Source organism: Ornithodoros turicata, chromosome 1 (assembly GCF_037126465.1).
Source record: "Ornithodoros turicata isolate Travis chromosome 1, ASM3712646v1, whole genome shotgun sequence".
Classification (NCBI taxonomy): Eukaryota; Metazoa; Arthropoda; class Arachnida; order Ixodida; family Argasidae; genus Ornithodoros; species Ornithodoros turicata.
The window spans coordinates 204057970-204066218 of NC_088201.1; the positions used below are offsets into that span (position 1 = coordinate 204057970).

The 8249-nt window shown below is 48.0% G+C and overlaps 1 long non-coding RNA gene across 1 annotated transcript; it reads right to left on the minus strand.

Moving 5' to 3' along the window:
* Positions 1-612: 612 nt before the first annotated feature.
* LOC135375594 (uncharacterized) lies at positions 613-3871 on the minus strand. The gene is made up of 4 exons (XR_010417292.1): positions 3671-3871; positions 1797-1869; positions 1021-1068; positions 613-951 (listed from the first exon to the last, which is right to left on the minus strand). It is a non-coding gene; the product is annotated as an uncharacterized LOC135375594 (long non-coding RNA).
* Between the last annotated feature and the right edge of the window lie 4378 nt (positions 3872-8249).

Here is an 8249-nt window from a genome sequence, read left to right on the forward strand (position 1 = left end):
GGGCCCGGAAAAGTCGGCCCGTGCAGTGCTCTGCAATAAATGCATACAATAACACAATGGCTACTTTTCCTTTTTGTTTTCCCGTTAGTGATCGAAAGTACGTTATTAACGCGAAGTTCGGTGAAATAATTTATTTGCTGTATTAATTCACAACCAGTTTATCCTACTTAATTTGTAGAGCTATTTTTTTATCGCCGTTGGAAGAACAGTTTTCGTATCTTGGGTTCCTTATTTTTCGGCCTTTCGATAATTCGGTTTTCTGACTTATCGGCCTTCTGATTATTCGGTGTTGATTTTTCAGCATTCTGGTTTTCGGCCATATGATTGTTCGGTGTTTTGATTTTTCGGCCTTCTGATAATTCTGCCTTTTGAGTTTCGGCCTTATGACTGCCACCCTATACGATAACTCATAGAAAAAGACTCCACTGTTCTGTGAACCAATAAATGTATCGTTCGGCAAAATGGTTGATGGCCAGAGTGTTACGCAGTACAGGTGGGTTTTCAGACTGCATGTGTTGTTATCGCTGCACGGCGTGCAGTTGTGCAGGCGCACGGGATCCGATGTAAATGGAGTCGTACAGAAAATCGAAAGAGAAATAAACGAACGCAATGTCTGCTGCTTGGTACAATTTATTGCCCTCAAAAGTTCCCGCCACCCATGAACATATTGGTAAAAGAGAATACCAGGGTCTCTTATTTCATATACGTGCAATTGATCATTTCGTAGTTGAGGGATGCCAGTCAGCCATGTTGTTCATTCAATGATATCGGAGCAATCGTTACAGTCGCTTGCCGATGTGCAACTGTTTCCATCGCAAACGGTATCCCCAATACAAAGGCATACCGCGAGATCGGCGCATTCCAAACACTCGCTCGCCTCTGTGCAACTTTGGCTAGGGCAATCGGTAACACCCGGAAGACAAGCGCAGAGCTGAATGACAACGTCACGACCTGCAAAGGTTAACGTCCTCACAATGATGGCTATACGGTAACATCGTTAATAATTCTAAATGTCCTTACGTTCAAGCTCGTGTCCTTCAGGTGCAGCTTCAATGGCGACAAATCCACCTTAAAAAGAAAGGTAAAGTTTGAGGTTCTCGCACTCTCAAGTTCCCCCCAAACTTGGATCGCACCAGATGAGCTGCGTCACGCGCTTCCGACAGCTTGTTACGCGTCCTGAGCACCTGTTCACGTGACTACCTCATCTCTCTAAACGTGTTACCGAAAGACGAGGAAAGCCTTCGTGTAGAAAACTTTCTGCTGTCTTAGGGCGAAGGACATGTTCAAGGAAAAGGAAAGGATTGGGGGTGGGTATATCGGCGTTTTTCAGTCACTTCGCCATACGTTCCAACCGAACTAAAGCTGAATTATCCTGGAGCGATCCGCGAGGGGGTAAAAGACGGGGACAAAAACCCTAGTTCGGAACCCGCCAATGTTTCCAACACCGTGTGTTCTTTTCAGTGGTTTACCCAGAATTCCAAGCGTGGAGGGGTGTTGGAAAGAAAGGGTGGGGGTGCGTCATTATCATAGTTACGTTATAAGTTATAACATATCATCACTGACATGTATCTAACCCAGAAATCGTAAGGGCACACCCTGTAGAGGATACACTTGGGGGTGGGGGTAGTGGTGTGGAGGGGTTTGGATAAATTACTGGGTCTTGTACTATCCTAGGACATCTCTTCTGGCTATAGCAGAATAATTGTGGTTTGGAAACTACCGCAGCTATCAAAATGGAGCTTTTGGTTTGATCAAACTTTCACAACATCCTATATTAGATCCCATATTAGTGTTACCAAAGAGGAGGACGAAGACAACAGCGAAACGTAGAGGCGTCATTGTGTCCACGAAGAGATCGTTGAAACTTTCCTGGAGAAAATGAATAAAAGAGCTTGTTTGTTAGAAGTCCTCAGAAATAGTTTTGGTAGAAACCTCACTTCATCCGATACAGCCATGTGTAGTTTGAAAGAAAGTGAAAAACGATGAAAGAAATAATGAACTCGTATGTGTTTGTCCTAGACATGTGTTCCAGCCTCAGAACATCAATTGTCTCTGTCACAGGGCAACCAGTTGTTGTGCGAGGTTGCGTGTAAACATATTTAGGTTCTCCTTTTTTGCGAGTTAACTTAGACAAGAGTTAGAACGGGCACTTGTTCGGCTGGCCATGACAGCTCGGGGATTCCGGAATTTACTACCTCCAGATGTTTTGTAAGACGCGTTGGAGGGACAGTCCGAGTAAAGAAACCGGACACTTCGACGCAACTATGGGTGTGTACTCCGGGTTGTTCTCGACCCCCTGCGGCGAGGCCAGGCATGGCATTTTTGGGTCGGTCGCACCGTTTACGGTAACCCGATGCCACATGTTTTTCGTCCAGAATCTTTTGGCTCCCAAATTCTGGGAATTGTCTCCAGACTTTGTCTTTTGGAAAGTGAAAAAAAACATTATCGTTTTTTATGTTAAGTAGCCAGTCGTGTTGGGTGGCAGGGGCGTGGTGACCCTTTTTTTTTCCCGCCCAAGAAATGAGGGATACCCCGTGAAATAAGTTTTGGAAGCCCCGTTTAACGAGGTTATATAAGGAGATAGTTGGAAGAAATTGGGGGAGTCCGGTAGTCGATTTGGGAAGGAGAAGAAAGACAACGCGAACGGGGTAGCAGCGGTTTTCCCGCCGGGGAAGTTTGGGAAGAGTGGCGGCAACACTAGTTTGTTTCAAGTAACGGTGTCGACGATCGGTTTGTAGTATCGAATGCAGGTTGCTGCATAGAAAGTGGTTGATTGATGTGAAGTGTGCAAGAGTTGTGTGCCTCGGTGTGACGTCGAGGGAAACGCAGAAGACAAGCCGCCGCAACAAGAAGACGTCTCAGGCTCTTCGAAGTTTCTACGGACTTCCCCACCCCTATACAGCTAAGTGATTTCTATGAGACTGGCGTAGTGCATTTTGTCGAGTAGTCTGAGTAGTGGTTTTGATTGTGAACGTAAGAAGTCGGGATACATTTTGTGCATTTTGGTTGGTGCCTGGGTGACGAGTGAGATTTTAGGTTCATTGAGCAGAGAGTATCGTTGAGAAAGTTTGTAGGATCGCAGAGGTGGAATGTTTTAGCGTGTGACATACCTTCATATCTGTGTTTGTCGTGAAGTACTCAGTAAAAGTGCAAATTTCATTGTTTGTTGAAAATGAGTCTGGGCTCATTCATTACCGCACTGGCCACAGTCCCTCCACTAGCCGGGTCCGAATCTATACATTGATCACGGGTGTAGGTTTATTCCACTCATTCAGACCCGAACCCGTGACAGTCTCGTGTGAAAAATGAGTTGCGAGTTCCGCATTTAAGGTTAGGCTTCTAAAACGTTGACGCTGAAAATACGCTTTTCGGCTCTTGTGCTTTTCTGGTGATAAATGGATGCTATTACAGGAGTCTTTTTTTTTTCAACGCCGTCGTTTTCCAGAGTCATCCTTGAGTCGAGATATTTTGAGGGAGGAACAAACAGACGTCTTATCATATCACAAACGTAGTATGGCTAGAACTGTGCCAAAGCAGCCCTGGTTATGAAATGATTAGATGTACTCAGTTGCGTTACCCCACATAATAGCCAACGCAAAGCACTGCAAACAGACAACCATGCTAGTCAAATACAGGAAATGATCAAGAGCGGTTATCTCAAAGTGCTTACCTGTATAGGTAGGATATTTCAGATGTGTGTAGACTATAGGAACTGCCTGGCTTTTATAGGACACTCCGTACAGGCGTACGTCATTCTTTTGTCCTTCATAAATCTCTATTTGTGAACCGTTCCAGTAGCTTCGACGAGAATTGACTTTCCAGTGAGTACCTTCTACATGGCATTTCCTTTGTAGCCACGCGTTCACAACCACATGTGCACGTGGAATATAAAAACTAAAACAAAATTCGATATCAACCGTAAACAAGATCACAAGGTTATGGCCATGAACGAGACAGGGATTCAGATTATACAGAGCGTGGAAACCCAAGCAGCACAATGTACTGAAAGTCGAGTGCAATAGGGGCGGACGGTATGTGTATTATCAATGTTCTTTAGTTTCAGGAGTCTGTTCAAGGCCTTCCGCCTACCCGTCCACCCCTATTGCGCTCGACTTTCGGTACATTTTGCTGCTTGGGAACTGTTGTGTGGCGCATGGATTCGCAGAATATGCAATGAACACGTGCACGGGGATGTATCTATTAGAAGAAAAAAGAAGGAAAAGAAGGGAAAAGGAAGGATGAAACACAGCCACGTGAACGCAGCATGTTACATTAGACAGAAAAAAAAAGAAAGACGCGTGTTGCTTACTACGTATTCCAAGGAAAAGAAGAAGTAGAAAGAGACAAGGATGGCAAAGTGTAAAATACGAAGTGACGCCGTGCAAAATTATGCGATAACGCCATAACTGCGGTTTTTGTTTCCTGTTGTTGTACTTTCCGATGCATTCCCCATTCAAATTAGGGAGAAGAAAGAAAAAAAGGATGTGAAAAGAGGGTAACTTCTATAGCTGACAGTGAGGTCAACATGGCGTCTAATAAAGGGTGACGCCTAAACACGTCGAGACTGACCAGCGTTATGTTAGGGGAGCCTTTTACGTATTTGATGCGTTGCGGAGTGGGTCAGTCCATATAAAATATGCACACCTCGGGATTGACCAAGGTCAGGTCAGGAGAACCTGTTATGTATTTCACACATTGGGGAACGTCTCAGTTTATGTAGAATATGCACACGTCGAGACTGACCAGCGTTATGTTAGGGAAGCCTTTTACGTATTTGATGCGTTGCGGAGTGGGTCGGTCCATGCAGAATATGCACCCCTCGGGATCAGTCAGGTGAGGAGAGCCTGTTATGTATTTCACATGTTGGGAAGTGTATCAGTTTATGTTTATGTAGAATATGACACTGACCGACTGTTGCGGTGCGCCGCTTGCGACACCCTCTGCCGACGCCGTTTCCAAACTGGCGTGCCGAGGGGGCGGAGGGAGGGCTTCTTCGCACTTATATTTTCGTCTCATTGTAGCACTCGTGCGCAGTCGTACTTTCTTTTGCCTGCTTGTAACGATCTTTAAAATTATTCACACTAGGTTGTTCATGGGGTCAGTGCAAATAAAAATTGAATTTACTCACGTTGAACCTCACGGTTGCAAAATGCACACGGTTTGTAGTCGCTGTATCATGACAGCAGCAAAAACAAAATACTTTGACAATTTTGACAATTTTTCGCAGAGCACAGACGTAACTCTGTGTAATAGCTCATTTGCATAAGTTTGTCATGCAAGTCTAAATGTGGCCAATATGTGACATGCTTTTAGACGTCTAACGGTAGACTTCCACTGCGAAACATCTCGGCCATGTCTTGAAGACCACCCCTTCTTAGCCGTCTAAATAATGTATAACGTTATGGACAGCTTCTAGACGTCTAAATTGATCGGTATCCCTAAAGTCTCAAGTTAGCCTATATTTAGAAAACAACAACAATAAATGAGGAAGTGATGATGACATGGGATGTTTCCCCGTGGTAGCCACAGGACACTACCCCACTTCACAGCTGTTAATATGAGAGGATGAATTATGGTGAGATTGACGACGACAGGTCGGAGTTCTGTTTAGAGCTCTTCGAGGAGTCCAGTGGCTTGCATGAAAGCAAAAAGGGAGCGAAGAGCCCGGCACTGATGCGCAGGGGAGCTCCATGGACCAAGTACTTTGGACAGACTGAATGATCTATGGTCGAGGAGTTCAAGTTGGCGTCGAAGTACCCGGCGTTCACACGTGTACCGCTCACAGTCCTCGATGATATGGGGGATCGTACCTGGGGTGCGGCAAGCTAGGCACAGCGCCGTGTTACTGTAACCTAGCTTAACACGGAACACAGGGGTGAAGGCGACGTTGAGTCGTAGACGCCGCAGGAATGTCGTAAAGCTGCGGGGGAAGCCACCTGGCATCCTAAATGATAATGACGGGTCCACTGCATGGAGGAGCGACCATTGAGTGATGTCACGCAGCCATTGCTGGCGAGCCAAGGGTGACACCAACGCAGACAAGTAGGAGCGCCTATCTCCGTTGGAGAGGATAATGGGCACGGCTCTGGAGATACGGTGGGCCGCAGCAGCCGCCAAATCTGCCTCTTCGTTGCCCTGAATGCCGGTGTGGCCGGGGACCCACTGTAGGGTCACCCGGTGTCCCTGTTCGCCGAGAACCTTGAGCGCCGTCAGGATACTAACAACCACCGGGGCCAACGAGCCGCGGATGCCCATGGTTCCTACACATTGCAGGGCTGATTTTGAGTCACTGTATATCACCCAGGAGCGGGGAGGGTATTTGGAGACAGACTTTAGAGATAACAAGATGGCATACAGCTCCGCAGAGGTTGACGAGGTGCGATGTGACAGGCGGAACCCACATGATAGTGATTCCTCCGGTATGACAAAGGCAGTGGAGGAGCCATCCGACGTAGACGAACCATCTGTGAACGCAGCCGTGCGGCCTCTGTACTTTGTATCCATCATTTCCAAAGTAGACTGCTTGAGAACCGAAACGGGGATCTAGCTCTTCGGCCCCAGGAGGCCAGGGATGTGTGTCGAGAGGGATGGGCTCGGCAGTGTCCATGGTGCCACTGAAGGGGCGGTCGGGGCAACAGTGAAGCCAGGGATGTTTCCAGATGTTGCTGTAACACATAGCGAGAGTTTACTGTTCTTCCGCCCACGTAGCTTTTGAACCAGAGGATGACGCCGGTGGTGAGCGAGCAACCGTAGGTAGTGTCGGATGGTTTCTCTTTGGCGGAGGACATCGATGGGTATTTCCCCGGCGTCGGCGATCACCATCCGTGTCTCAGCGCTGCGCGGGACACCAAGGCACGTCCGCAGGCTGCGTGCCAGTGTACACCGAAGCTTGTGTTCAGACGTGGCTGATATACCGTGCAATACGGGCAAGCTGTATAGCAGGGAGCCGCGAACCAGAGTTTTGTGGAGCACAAGAAGATCCCGCTCAGTGCAGCCCCAGCGCACACCGGCAAAGTGGCGAATCACATTCCCCCAGCGCTGAGCCTTTGAGATGATGAAGTCAATGTGCCTTCGCCACGACAGGTTGCGGTCCAGGATAACACCCAGGAACCTGTGAAACTTGACTTGCATGAGGGGGCAATCACCAATTCGCAGTTGGAACCTCCGCATCTCTCTTCGAGTAAAAGGAAGGACAGCGGTTTTTTCGGTGGAGATATCCATCCCCGCGTCCAAGAAGAAGTTGTTGATGGCATCCAGTGCCCTTTGCAACCGATGTTGAATTGCCGGCCGGGACTTTCCGACAGTCCAGATACACACATCGTCAGCATATATGGAGAGATTTACTCTCCTCGGTAGATATTCCTTGAGGTCAACCATGACAATATTAAATAGTAACGGGCTTAGGACACTTCCTTGCGGGACACCCTGCGGAACAGCAGTCTTTTCTGTGTCACCCTCGCCTGTTCTGACAAAAATTTTCCTTTGGCTCAGGAGGTCGGAAAGCCATGCAAGCGCTTTCCCAGGCACTTGCGACCGGATTAACGCATGAAGAACACCGGGGTGACTTACGGTGTCATATGCCCGCTTGACGTCCAGGAAGACAGCCATCACGATTTGCCTCCGGGCTTTCGCTTCCTCAACAGCAGAGACCAAATCCATCACAGAATCCATTGAATTACGATGCCTACGGAAGCCTGACATTTCCTGGGGGAAAACACATCTCCTCTCAAGCCACCACTCGAGCCTGTGCAGCACCATGCGCTCCAGGACTTTGCCTAGGCAGCTGGTAAGGCTGACAGGCCGAAAAGACGCCAGGTCCAAGGGGTGTTTTCCAGGTTTTAGTATGGGAACCACTAGGGCCTCCTTCCACTGAGCAGGGACTTGTCCATCCCTCCATGATTTATTGTAGATCTCTAAGAGGACCAGAAGGCAGGTGTCATTCAGGTTACGGAGGGCAGCATAGGTGACCAAGTCCGGACCAGGTGACGACGTTTTCCGAGAAAACGCAAGGGCCGCCTTGAGTTCTGCAATCGTGAAGTCTGCATCCTTGTCGGGGTCCGAGGATGGAGGAGCTTGGCTAATAGCGCGCTGTAGCAGCACAACATCGTTCCTGAAAGCCTGAACATTTCGCTGCCTTGGAGCTCGCTACTATGGTCTTGCAAAATTCGTATGCAACTTCCTTCTCGGGCTTGGAAATCGAGAGAGACAGAGATCGCAGGGGGTTCTTCGCTGGAGGAGCTTCCTGGAGA